The 14,760-nt window shown below is 36.8% G+C and overlaps 1 protein-coding gene across 6 annotated transcripts in view; it reads right to left on the reverse strand.

Annotated features, from left to right (window-relative positions):
* Positions 1-14,760, reverse strand: part of ANKRD44 (ankyrin repeat domain 44) — a 334,866-nt gene that overhangs the window by 52,846 nt on the left and 267,260 nt on the right. The gene's annotated exons all lie outside the window — the stretch shown is intronic.

The raw sequence follows: 14,760 nt of genomic DNA on the forward strand, positions 1-14,760 counted from the left end.
CTTGGGAGAAGAGACAGAACATCGTTCATAAAAGACAATTCCTATTCCTTCCCATTATATCTTCCCATTCCACATCTGCCCCCTCCACTACCAAAAAACAAAACTAAACCCCAAATTCCTTTCCAGCCTCCGGGCCTCCATATTTAAAGAACCACCTGTCTCTTGGGGAAGACAGGGATCCTGCTTCCTATCCTCTCTCCCCCAGTGTCAAATATAAATCACTGTCACAAACCCAGAAAGCCCAGGAATAACATGAATTTTAAGAAGGTTTAAAATCAGGTCCTAACCTCTGTTTATTTTTATTTATTTATTTTTTAGTTTTACAGCCTCAGCAGAGAACTGACTAAACCTTTTTAGGCATCTAGCAATTCTGAAAGTGAACCATGTTCAGCTGAGGGCAAGAATGAGGCATTTTCAGTAAACAGCATCCATCACATAAAACTCACAGCAGTTTATGAATTTGGGCCACCAGGATGCAAATGCAGCCATTTCCCACCCGGGATTCAGAGGCTTTTACACCAACATGGGTGTGTCTATGGCTTCTTTCCCATCTGTTGTTTGTGTTTTGTTTCTAGCTGTTAATTAGCTTGTTGAACAGCAGGTGTCAGAGAATGGCATATTTAATTTTGTCATGTGTATCACAAATGTCCTCACGATTCTCACCCTAACCAATTTCACTGTTTGCTGATAGCTTCAATAAATGGATAAAGAAGGGAGGGGAAACTATTGACTAAAATTAAGTTTTTGTAGCATCTTGACTTATCCTACTACCTTAATCCCTATTAATGAAAGAAAACCTAAAATCTAGTGTAATTCTGTATCAGAAGAGTAATTTAATATAATAGATATCTATTATACTGTAAAGTTCCTTTTTTGTTGTTCCCCATTACCTATTATAATGACTTTGCTCTAGTTTTTACAAGGCTTTTTTAATTTTTATTTTTTTGTAGAGATGGGGGTTTCACTATGTTGTCCAGGATGGTCTCAAACTCCTGGCCTAAAGTGATCCTCCCACCTCAGCCTCCCAAAGTGCTAAGATGACAAGCATGAGCCACCCTGACAAGACTTTATTTTAAAAGTTATGTTAAAATACTTTTGTCCTAGGCATTTAATTCTCTTTGTAGCCCAACCCAAATGCCCATCAATGATAGATTAGATAAAGAAAATGTGGCACATATACACCATGGAATACTATGCAGCCATCAAAAAGGATGAGCTTATGTCCTTTGCAGGGTCATGAATGAAGCTGGAAACCATCATTCTCAGCAAACTAACACAAGAACAGAAAACCAAATACCATGTGTTCTCACTCATAAGTGGGAGTTGAACAATGAGAACACGTGGACACAGGTAGGGGAACATCACACACTGGGGCCTGTCTGTGGGTAGGGGACCAGGGGAGGGATAGCTGTAGAAGATGGGGTGATAGATGCAGCCAACCACCATGACATGTGTATACCTAAGTAACAAACCTGCATGTTCTGCACATGTACCCCAGAACTTAAAGTATAATTAAAAAATATATTTTTATACCCTAAAAATTATGGAAAATTGAATATGGACAAAGTTTTGTTTTTAATTATTAAAAATGTGGAGCATCAAACATGTTAATGAAAGGCAGGTGAAAAAAATTCAGCATTCCATTTAAAAAATAGGTAGTGATGCTATTAGCTTGACATAGGAGAGACTAAATTACCTTTATTTGCTGTACAACAGTGTGGTTGTCAAAACTGAACCCTGCTTTTTTTTCCTTTTTGGACACATACTGTATCATGGGTTCTTTAATTTAATGTATGGATTAGGTAGGAACATATCTGAAAGCACTAATTTCACTCTTGATTACCAAATTCACAAAGTAAACTGCTTAACGTTAGTTAAGAATGATCTATTTATAAAATCTAGTGCCAAAAATTAAGGTAATTATAATAGAAGTATGATTATTATTTCTGATCAAGGGATCAGTGATCAAACAATTAAAATGAAGAGTCCACATCTTAAAAGAACAAATTCAATTTGTAGCATATTTTTTTTGATTACTTACCATATTCCTTAGAATTTTATTTATTAAGCAATAAAAATGGCAGTGAACATAACTGCATAAAAATTGTGGAGTACTTCTCTATATGTTTTCATAGTAGAAAGATGTTTTTCAGAATTTGTCTTATTATGCCAAATTATTCTGAAATTTCCTGAATGGCTCATAAACAGAGTAAGAACTGGATTATACACCAGCTCCTGCAGTTTCTAACTGCATATTCCCATTTTAAAGTCTAACCATAATGCATGCTTTCCTCAGACAGGGACGTAGCATTTACTTATGATGGTCAATTTTTTTTTCTTTCAGATGGAGTCTCATTCTGTTGTATACGCTGTAGTGTAATGGCACGATCTCGGTTCACTGCAACCTCTGCTTCCTGGGTTCAAGCAATTCTCCCTGCCTCAGTTTCCCAAGCTGGGATTACAGGTGCACACCACCACACCTGGCTAATTTTTTGTATTTTTAGTAGAGACGGGGGTTTCACCATGTTGGCCAGGCTCAAACTCCTGACCTCAGGTGATCCGCCTGCCTCGGCCTCCCAAAATGCTGGGATTACAGGTGTGAGCCACCTCACCCAGCCTATGATGGTCAGTTTTTAAGTATATCAAGTGATATGATCTCGATGATTGCCCTTTTAACAACATACCAAAGCACAAACTGAAATCTCACTTGGTCCTAAAATAATAAAGCAAGCCATTGATTTGTAAATAGATTTTACACACAAATTCCTAGCAATGCCATAAAAGAGCTATAAAATGGATGTTTTATGCCTAAGCAAAAAAAAAAAAAAAAAATTAAGTACAGCTTAATTTCAGCATTTATTCATCATAACAGCTTTGGAAGAAAAATTTCCAAGTCTGTGCTCAAGAGGGTGCTGAATTTGGAAAGAATAACTCAAATTATTAAAATTAAATATTAATGGTGAATTTTATTAAAATGCCATAAGAATTGTCAAAGGTTTTAGTGGTTTCTAGAGCTGTACAGTTTCAACCAGAAGCTGGATTTCTTCATTTTTTTTTTTTCCTTTTTCATTTTGGAAAGAAGGAAGCAGTTGGGCTATACAAGCTTGTCCTACGATGCTTTCATGGCAGTCTTATCTGCTGAACAGGCAGGAGCTCTCCTTTTAATCCTTTCTACCTGAGCTGATAATTCTGTCTTCATTTTACTTCCCTTCCTCAACTGCAGTAAAGAAGTTGTGTTGTTATGCTTTCTTCTCTGCAATAATGAGGTCAAGTTGCCACAGTCTCAACTGCTCTGAAGGCATTTTATTATTAACAGGACCAACCATTAACAGTAGAGACTTAAAGTCCTCTGCCTGAACTCTGAGATACAATCCCAGCTACAGTGTCATTTTATTTTCACCCCTGTTACTCATTCATAGCCTAAAAGCTCCTTCAGTACCAGGAAGAAAACAAGAGAGTCTGAAAGCTCAGGTCCCTGCTGCTCCTCCTCTGTCTAAAGACAGTCTTGAAAACTTACTCTTCTAAACACCACTGGTCACTCTGATAAGCTTACTTTTCTTTAAAATGAACTTTTAAGTGTTGACAAATGTTTTCTTTTCTATTGACTTTTTATATAACTTTTAAATAATATATACTCAAAAAGGTATGCATTATTTAACAAGGTACCTGACTCTAGACCAGTATCTGACCCAGAGAATATACTCAATAGTTTTGATGTATAAATTTGAAAAAAAAAAAAAAAAAAAAAGAATTGTAAACTGTCTTTAAAATACAGACAGGAAAAAAAAAAAGGAAATAACATGACCTATAACCCATAACTGAGATAACCAGCTGACATTTCACTATTTACCCTACTAGTCACCTAGAAATATACATATATCATGATGCATGCATTATTTTTTTTTGTTTGTTTAATATGTAGTGAATATTTTTCCCATCTGCTAAATACTCTTTTGCAATGTCATTTTATGGCCACATAGAATTCCAATAAATCAATGCAATAGTGTGTTGGTAATTTAACTGTCTTCTCTATTGTTGACCTTTTAGGTTGTCCCCTTCTTGGTGTTATTATTATTGGTACTGACAGCTATAAACATTTGTGTGGCTGAATCTTTATGAATATTCATGATAATTTCCCAGTGCTGAATTCCAAGAAGCAGAATATTAAGGCTTTGGTTTGTAATTAGCAAAATCTTTCTAGTAATTAAAATCAAATTTTAGGGTAGCTTGAGGTATGGTGCATGCAGATATACTTTACTGGGTTTTAGTTCATCATTTCCAGTATTATTCATTCCCATCCCTGAATTTATACTTTTGAGGCTCATCAAAGCATCCTTCTAAAAGCCTGTTGTTACAGAACCTCAGAGAGCAAGAAACTGTCTCTCTTTCATTAAAAAGAGCTCCACAGTTATTTGCAACTGTTCTTTCATGCCCAGCTGGAATAGTATACATGTCTTTCAATTCTTTTTCTAGTAGCAAGCACGTTTTAAAAAATAAATCTTGTTTCTTAAGACTTTGTAAATCTTTGCTGTACTCATCCTTAATAGGTAAGTAAAATATGAGTTGAGCCATGTTTATACCACAACAAACAGGCAAACCCTGGGCTTTCCCATGAATAGAAATTAACTTCAACTTGTGAGAAAGAAATTATTAAAAAGCCTTAAAAAACCATTTATAGCTATCTATGAATAACTTCTTTTGAAGACTATTAATTTTTCTTTAAACGTTTAGCACCATTCGGTAAATAAGGTAATAGGTAACTTTTCTGTTTGTTTTTATTTTGAGATAGAGTTTTGCTCTTGTCACACAGGCTGAAGTGCAATGGCACGATCTCGGCTTGCTGCAACCTCCGCCTCCTGGGTTCAAGCAATGCTCCTGCCTTAGCCTCCCAAATAGCTGGGATTACAAGCATGAACCACCATGTCTGGCTAATTTTTTATGTTTTTAGCAGAGATGGCATTTCACAATGTTGGCTAGGTTAGCCTTGAACTTCTGACCTCAGGTGATCCACCTGCCTCAGCCTCCCAAAGTGCTGGGACTATAGGTGTGAGCCACTGCGCCCAGCCCAGAATTACTATTTTAAGATGACTAACAGAAGGCAATCCTCTATAAATGTAAGTGGACACAAAATACGACGGCTCTAACTATTCTTGGAAAATACCCACATTGGGCTTAAAATGCTCACTTGGGTAATTAAATGGTTTGTCCATTTCACTGATAACCACTATAAATTAGTGAAGAAAGAATTTCTCATCTTGAAGGTCTAGTGCCACAATGTTTTTCTAATAAGAGATACTCGATATGCTTTATAGGAACTTAGAGAAAGATTTGCAGCCTTTTACAAAATGGTACCCTAGGGGTGAAAAGGGAGGGGGAATTTAAGAGTGTCAGTGAATTTTTTGAATGCCTATAACAAATGTCTTCTGGAACTAAAAGTATCTGATTCTAAGAGAAAAACAAAGACAAAACCCACCATACATTACAATTTTTTTATTGAAATAGTTTTTGATATTCCTTTAAGAACTTACATCTTAACCCTTATTTTTAACTATATGAATAAATTTGTGAAATTCTAGCAAATTATGGAAAACTTAACTTCTTTAAATATTTGCCTTCTTCTTCTTTTTTTTTTTTTTTTTTTTTTTTTTTTTTTTTTTTTTTTTTTTTTTTTTTTTTTTTTTTTTTTTTTTTTTTTTTTTTTTTTTTTTTTTTTTTTTTTTTTACGGAGTTTCTCTCTTGTTGCCCAGTCTGGAGTGCAATGGTGTAATCTTGGCTCACCGTAACCTCAGCCTCCCAGGTTCAAGCAATTCTGCTGCCTCAGCCTCCCGAGTATCTGGATTATACGCATGTGCCACCATGCCCAGCTAATTTTTTGTATTTTTAGTAGATAGGGTTTATGTTGGTCAGGCTGGTTTCGAACTCCTGGCCTCAGGTGATCTGCCCGCCTCAGTCTCCCAAGTGCTGGGATTACAGGCGTGAGCCATAGTGCCCAGCTAAATTTGCCATCTTCTAATAATTTTTGTGCAAAGGATTTTTCCATAACATTTCCAAGTTCCCAGAACACCACAATGAAGGGTAACTGGAGGCTTGTGAATATGAACATGTAGCAAGAAATCCTTGTTTACCCTCCAATAACATCCACACAATCAGACACTAATATTTAGGATATATGCTGTTGAGGAAACACATTCTCATTATTTACTCAGCTTTTACATTTTCACATCAAAGATGCCTCATATTTTCATGCTTTATATGTTCCTTAGGATCACTAGATGGTTTTTAGAATCTCTACCATAAGATTTTTTTTTTTTTTTTTTAGAAACAGGGTCTTGATATGTTTCCCAGGCTGAAATTGAACTCCTGGGCTGAAGCAACCCTACAGTCTCAGCCTCCTGAGAAGCTAGGATTACAGGCATGAGTCACCATGCTCAGCTCTACCTTAAGAATTTGACCTTAGCAGTGATTTTAATTAAAGAAAGAAAAAAGATTCCTGGGGTACTTTTTCAATTTTAACATATATTACTCTTCCTTCTACACTAATCCAGTGATTTCTCTCTCTTTTGTCCACTGTATTAGTCCATTCTCATACTGCTATCAAGAAATACCTAAGACTGGGTAATTTATAAAGAAAAGGGGTTTAATTGGCTCAAAGTTCCACAGGATATACAAGAAGCATGATGCTGGCATCTGCTCAGCTTCTGGGAAGGCCTCAGGAACTTACAATCATGGCAGAAGGAAAAGGGGGAGCCAGGACTTCACACGGCTGAAGCAGAAGGAATAGAGAGGCTACACACCTTCAAATGACCAGATCTCATAAGAACACCCTCACTATCACGATGACACCACCAAGGGGGCTAGTGCTCAACCATTCATGAGAAACTGTTCTCATAATCCAATTACCTCCCACCAGGCTCCATCTCCAATATTGGCCATTACAACTGAACATGAGATTTGGGTGGGGACACATATCTAAATGACAACCATCAGTAACAAAACATTCTATGTCTTCCTTATTCTAAATTCTTCCTTGTTTGTTTGCTTATTTGTTTTTGAGATGGAGTCTCATTCTGTCGCTCAGGCTGGAGTGAACTGGCACGATCTCAGCTCACTGTAGCCTATGCTTCCTGAGTTCAAGCAATTCTCCTGCCTCAGCCTCCTGAGTAGCCAGGATTACAGGCGCCCACCACCACGTTCAGCTAATTCTTGTATTTTTAGTAGAGACGGGGTCTCATCATTGGCCAGGGTGGTCTTGAACTCCTGACCTCAAGTGATCCACGTGCCTCGGCCTCCCGAAGTGATAGGATTTCAGGTGTGAGCCACCATGCCCAGCCTAAAATTCACAATATTTTTTATTTCAATTAAACTTTCTCCCTCAGGCAATTAGTTATTGGGCTAATTAAATTATATTACAGTTACCTTCTGTTGGTAAGCCATCAGGTTATTTTTTTGTAAGTTTTACTTACAGAGTATAAATTACCCTTGGTTATTCTCAGCTGTGCTTGCATGCTGTGAAAGCATAGTACCCTAGTACCCTGGGACAGCTCTACATGTGAAATTATTCAAATGTCTCCCTCTCTCCCTATCTCCCTCCCTCCATCTTTCTTTCTTTTCTCTTCTTTTTTTCTTTTTTTTGACAGAGTTTCACTCTGTTGCCCAGGCTGCAGTGCAGTGGCACAGTTATGGCTCACTTCAGCCTTGACATCCTGGGCTCAAGCAGTCCTCCCACCTCAGCCTCCCAGGTAGCTGGGACTACAGGTGCACACCACCATGTCCAGCTAATTTTTGTATTTTTTAGAGAAGGGTTTTGCCCTGTTTCCCAGGCTGGTCTCAAACACCCTGGCTCAAGGGATCCATCTACCTCGGCCTCCCAAAGTGCTGGGATTATGGGCATGAGCCACTGCACCTGGCTAACCTTTCTTATCATCTTTAAGGTGCTGATGACTTACACACAATAGAACTCAATCTTCCAAAACTATAATTCTCTACCAAATACAGTCACTAGGAGGTACCAGCTTAGTTAAATCAGAATATATATTCATTTACTGGTTTATTTATTTTAGAGACAGGGTCTTGTCTTTAAGACCCAGACAGGCTGGAGTGCAGTGGTACAATTACAACTCACTGCACTCTCAAACCCCTGGGCTCAAGCAATCCTCCTGCCTCAGCCTCTTGAGTAGCTAGGACTAGAGGTGCTTCAGGTGTACAACACACATCTAGCTAATTTTTTAATTTTTAGTTTTTGTAGATGCATGGTCTTGCTACATTGTCTAGGCTGGTTTTGAACTCCTGGACTCAAGCAATACTCCTGCCTTGGCCTCCCAAAGTGTTGGGATTATAGGTGTGAGCCACTGTGTCTGGCCAAATCAGAATATGTATTTAATCAACTGCTCTCTGTATGTGCCTTCTGAATCACTTAATAGTAACTCTGTTAAAGAGATAAATGAACAGTACTAGCTCAGAATCCCAGCTGCATCTCACTTACATACAAAGGGTCTACTTTACCTTATTGTCACCACTGAGATGCTAATACTATTCTCTAGGGCAGAGATTCTCAACCAGGGCATTGTGACCCCTAGGAGATAATTTGGCAGTGTCTGGAATAAAAACTTGAGTGGAGGAGTGCTGATTGTTAGTAGCACCTAGTGGGTAGAGGCCAGCATGTTACTAAGCCTCCTATAATGCCAAGATAGCCCCCCAAAACAAAGAATTATCTTATTCAAGATGTTAATAGTACCAACGTTGAGAAATCCTGCTTTAAGGAAATAAAACTAGATTAAAACATTATTCCCGATGAAACTTTGGAGTTACCATCCAGGCAGTACAGAGCTCTGACTTTGAGCTTCATAATAGGAAGATAAATTGCCATGCAGAAGCCTTGTGATGGGAGTACCTCAGTATACTCTCATAAAGGAATTTAGTGAACATGGACCCACTAGTGTATAGACCAGGTTCCAGGGAACAGTGTTACCATCAACTTGACGGTGTTCATAGCTAGTGAGAAACCCATCCTTCACACTTAATTTGACTGCATAGAAAATTTGTGAGTTGAATGAAGAATAAAATAGACAACAGATGTTAACCAAACCATCTGAATGACTTTAGGAATAGCCTTTCTTGATCCACTTTAAAATCTTTTCTTATTTGGGGAAGTGTTGGGCTTGGGGGATGAAGTGCAGTAAATACCTTCAGTGTTGTGACACATAAGAAAACCTCTAGCCATTTTTAGATTTTAATCATCTTACCTACATTACAGATGTAGGCCGTTTGGCAGAGGCTCAGAGGAAAGAGTGTTATCAGTCCTCATCCATCTAATTACTTATCTTAGAGAAAATTAGGCAAGATTCCAAGTCTCCAGAAGACTCATGTTCTGTCGGGAGTTATTAATTACAAGCAGACCTAAGAAGCATTAATTTGTTTTGGTAATCATGCCAGGGTGTATATAGCTCTGCCAAATAATATGTGAAGTGAAGATTAGGGAGAAGGTGAGCTGCTCGACTCAGATGGTAAAAAAGGGGATTAAAACCAGATGGCCCCAATTTATCTGTTTTAGCCAAGTTCTAAATAAAAATATTCCTTGTTCTGTAGTTTAAATTAAATTGATGCCTGACTGCCCCACTCCTAATAATATAAAATAATTCTGTCTTTTAAAAATTATTTCCTGTTTTGCTGTTGTTTTTTAAGAACTTGAAATAGTTAAAACTTACTCTGACACACACCCACACCCACACCCATACACATTTGCGTGTATGAGAAAAAAGACTGGAAGAAAATAAACCAAAATGTAAACAGTAGTTATATCTAGATGGTGGGATCATAGGGGATTTGTTTTCTTTTTATATTTCTATGACATTTCCACAATCTTTGCAATTAAGCACAAATAATTTTTATAATCAGAAAACAACCTGAAATAGGGCAGTTAGTTATTTATACCCATTCTTTCTTTCTATCCTATTCTCTAATTATAATTCATTTCTTCCTACACTGATATCCTTTTTTTTTTTTTTTTTTGAGACGACTTTCACTCTTGTTCCCCAGGCTGGAGTGCAATGGTGCTATCTCTGCTCACTGCAACCCCTGCCTCCCAGGTTCAGGTGATTCTGCCTAAGCCACTCAAGTAGCTGGGACTACAGGGACCCGCCACCATGCCCAGTCAATTTTGTATTTTTAGCAGAGACAGAGTTTCACCATGTTGACCAGGCTGGTCATGAACTCCTGACCTCAGGTGATCTACCCTCCTCAGCCTCCCAAAGTGCTGGGATTGCAGGCTTGAGCCACGGTGCCCAGCCCACTGATATCCTTTAAATATTGACATGGTTATTTATGCTGGAAAAGATGAATAACCAGCCATAATACTAATCAAATCAAAATCTCACCCATTATTACCTATTTATATAGTTGGCTATGTTGCACATTGCTAATGGGTAACATGTTAGCCTTTTATTCAAGAACTAGTTTATCAAAGGACTTCTCACATTAAATCTCTACAGGTAAGTACACATATTCTTATATTCTGGCAAGGTACAGTTAAAAGGAAAAGATAAAGGAGGAGAATAGATATCAGGTCACAACCTGGCCCGTTATAGGACATATTGAAGATACAAGGCTCAAACCTTAAAAAAGATCTGAAATATAATTACATTTATGCTCAATGTCTAAACTTATATGTAATATAAACACTTAATGAAATTCTTAGGTTGATAATATAGGATATCTGATGTTGGTCCATGTGAAGCACAAATAGTTCCATAATACATGAAATAACATAAGCTTACCTAAATTTATGGTCAACAAAGAATTGAGAGAAAGGGTTTGTTTTGCTATGATACTAAGAAAACTCAAACAACTGAGCTTATGCATACAAAAGCAAGAGTTGATAACTCCACTTCCAAGAAAAAAAAAATCACCAACTGTTTTAGGTTCAAAGGCAGAACCATACCATACATTTACAGATGTCACCATTGAAAAGAAACATGTCCTCAATATTAAAGTCTACATAGTTAAACAAAAGACAATAAAGTGCCTGCATAAGCACAAAATAAAGAAATTCCCTGTACATACCACTCAGCTAGTGAGGCTGTCTTGATATTAGCCAGTAAGTGAGAATCAACTTATGCTCACAGTAATCCTGGAAGCAAGTAAGTGATCTCGTTCACTATTTCCAGTTCCAACTTACTAACCACTGGGAAATTCCTGTCTGATTTATGATACTTTTCTGTTGAATATAAGGACATAATAATATTCTCAGGGCTCTTAAAATTATAATCCTAGTAACTCTTAGGCTAAAGAACCATTCACAGACTAGCTTCTGTATAGATGCTATGGTAGTGAATGTTTAGAGGCCACAGAATACGTGAGAGATATGGTCCTAGGTAGCATTAGCCCAAGGTAAACTGAGGAAAAGAGGCAGTTCTTTGGACCAACAGGCTCTCACTCACTCCATGCTCTTACACTGGCCTGTAGCTGCTCAAAGCTCCCTCACAGAGCAAAACTTTTCTGTTCTATTTCTCATTCTCTAAAGCCCTTTGCTCTCCATGAGCTGAAACCTGTGCTGGATTTCTAATGTATAACACTGTAAGATAATGAATTTGTGTTCTTTTAATCTGCTCAATTTATAGCAATTTATTATGGCAGCAATAGAACACTAACACACACATTGTAGTTCTAATTTGTATTTTCTTGATGGCTATTAAAGTTGAGTACTTTTTCACATGTTTACAAATACTTGGATATCCTCTTGTGAAGTCCCTGTTCAAGTTTTCTGCCAATTTTTTTATTGGGTTATCTATTTTTTTCTTATCAGTGTTTAAGGTTTCTTTACATGTTCTGTAAGAGTTCTTTATATATTCTGGATACAAGACCTTTTTCATATGCATGTATTGCACTCTGAAGCTTGCCTTTGTACTCTCTTAATGGTGCCTTTTAATGAACAAAGTTTTTAATATTAATGGAGTCCAATGTATCCAGGTTTTCCTTTTGGTTCATTACTTTTGCATCTTATTAAAATATCTTTTTCTCTGAGTCATGAAGATGTTCTCTTATGCTTTCTCCTAAAAATGTTACTGTTGTACCTTTCACATATAGATCTGCAATCCATCTTGAATTCAGTTTTGTGTATAGTAAAAGAAGATTCATTTTCCTCTATATACATGTTTTATTAACCTAGCACCATTTGGTGAAAAGATAATTTTCTTTGCTAAACTGCTGTGTATCTTTATCATTAATCACATATCACATATGTGTGGATCTATTTTTCAACTCCCTATTCTGTTCTTTTGGTTAGTTCATCTATTTTTGCTCTAATACCATACTGTTTTCATTACCACAGCTCTTTTGTTGTTGCTGAGACAGGGTCTTGCTATGTCACTAGGCTGGAGTACAGCAGAGCTATCATAGCTCGCTGTAACCTCTAACTCCTGAGCTCAAAGTGATCCTCTCACCTCAGGTCCAGAGTACGTAAGACTATGGATGTGCCACCATGCCTGGCTAATTTTTTATTTTTTTCTAGAGACAGGGTCTCACTGTGTTGCCCAGGCTGGCCTCAAGTGATACTCCTGCCTCAGTCTCCCTAAGTGCTGGGATATTACTATAGCTTTATAACAGACTTTTTGTATCTGGAAGTCTAAGTCCCTAGGTTGTTTTTCAAGATTGCCTTTTATATTCTTTACCCTTTGCATGTCTGTGTAAAATTTAAAATCAGCTTTTCAATTTACACACACACAAAACCCTGCTGGGATTTTGATGAATCTATAAATGAGTTTGGGAAGAGTTGCTATTTTCACAATCTTTCAATTTATAGAAATAATTATGTTTTTCTACTTTTTGAAACAGAGTTGCCTTTTCTTCATAATGTATTATAGTTTTAAGGTAAGGGCATTTAATGCTCTTTACGCTATTGAAAATTGTAATATTTTGTAAGTGATATCTTTTTAAAATTTCATTTTCTATTTGATGTTGCTCGGATATAGAAAAGTAATTGATTCTTAGAATATTAACCCCGTATATGGAAAGGGCAAAGTCATTTATTTAGAACATTTTTAATTTTTCTCAATAATGTTTTACAGTTTTTATGGAAAGAACATTCATTTTACATATTTTAGATGCTAGTACAAATAATATTTTTATAAATGGCATTTTAAAATTTTTAATTAAAATTGTTTTTGTTGCTGGTATATAAAATACAGTTGGTATATAAATTTAGTATAATGCTTGCCTTTTGTATAATCTTATACCCTTATCAATCCATCTTTAATTTTGTGTATGATATGAGGTAGAAGAAAAGATTTATTTCTCCTATATGCACATTCAATTAACCTACTACCTATCTTAATATCTGTAACTTAATTACATCTTCAAAGTCTCTTCTGCCGTGTAAGCTAACATATTCACAGGTTCTAGAGGATGGACATTGTTGGGGGGCCATTCTGTCCACCACACTTTTATTTCTTGTCTTCCCCTATTGCACCAGCTAGGACTCCCAGCCCAATATTGAAGAGAAAGAGAGACAGCAGGTATATTTGTCTCGTTCCCACTGTAAGGAAGAAAAGCTTTCAATATTTTACCATTTAGTATAATGCTTGCCGTAGATATTTTGCAAATGTTCTTTATCAGACAAATGATGCTCCATTCTACTCCTAGTTTGCTAATAATTTATCACAAATGAGTATTGAGCTTTACTAACTACTTGCATTGATTGACATGTTTATCTGATCTTTTTCTCCTTTTTCTGTTAAAATGGTAAAATACCTTGATTAACTTTCTAATACTAAGTTACCCTTGCATTCTCACTTAGTTATTATGTATTATCTTTTTGAAGATATATTGTTGCACATAATTTGCCAATATTTTGTTTGGAATTGTCAGTACTTTTTCATGGAAGCTTTCAGTCTAAAATACATATTTTTTTGCTTCTACCTTGGGCAATATAAGAACTGTTTTTGAAAATTTTTTTTAAATTAAGATATCCTTATTCTCAAGCACTTTATAATCTTCTGAAACTTGTCCTCATTGATCCAACCACATGACAGTTCTTTTTGTTTCTATCTGAAATTATCTGACCAGGCATCATGGCTCTCATCTATAATCTCAGCACTTTGGGAAGCCAAGGCCAGGAGTTTGAGACAAGCCTGGGCAACTTGTCCACATTGATCCAACCACATAACAGTTCTTTTTCCTTCTATCTAAAATGTTCTGAACAGGCATGGTGGCTCTCATCTGTAATCTCAGCACTGTGGGAAGTCAAGGCTAGGAGTTTGAGACAAGCCTGGGCAACACAGCAAGATCCTGTCACTACACAAAATTTTTAAAAGTTAGCCAGGCATAGTGGCACATGCCTGTAATCCCGGCTACTCTGGGGGCTGAGGTGGGAGGACTGCTTGAATCCAGGGTTCAAAGGCTGCAGTGAGCGATGATTGTTCCGTTGCACTCTAGCGTGGGTGACAGTCAGACTCTGTCTCAAAAATCATAAAAAATAAAAATTTAAAAATTTAAAATATTTTTTGATAATTTCTTTGTCTGAATAATGAAAATACAACTAGGGGCTGGCAGTCTTATAGAACCCACACATTTCCAACAGAATAGTCCATTTTCATTTATTTCTTGCATTTCTGCCAGCTCACAGTATATGCTGAATCTGTCAAGATGGGGCTGGGTCTGCTTTATAGTAAGCAATACCTGGTACATTGTATGTTCTCTTTTCTTCCTTCCACCCTCCCTCCCTCCTTTCCTTTCTTTCTTTCTTTTTTTTTTTTTTTTTTTTTTTTT

Source organism: Cebus imitator, unplaced genomic scaffold, assembly GCF_001604975.1.
Source record: "Cebus imitator isolate Cc_AM_T3 unplaced genomic scaffold, Cebus_imitator-1.0 Scaffold113, whole genome shotgun sequence".
NCBI lineage: Eukaryota > Metazoa > Chordata > Mammalia > Primates > Cebidae > Cebus > Cebus imitator.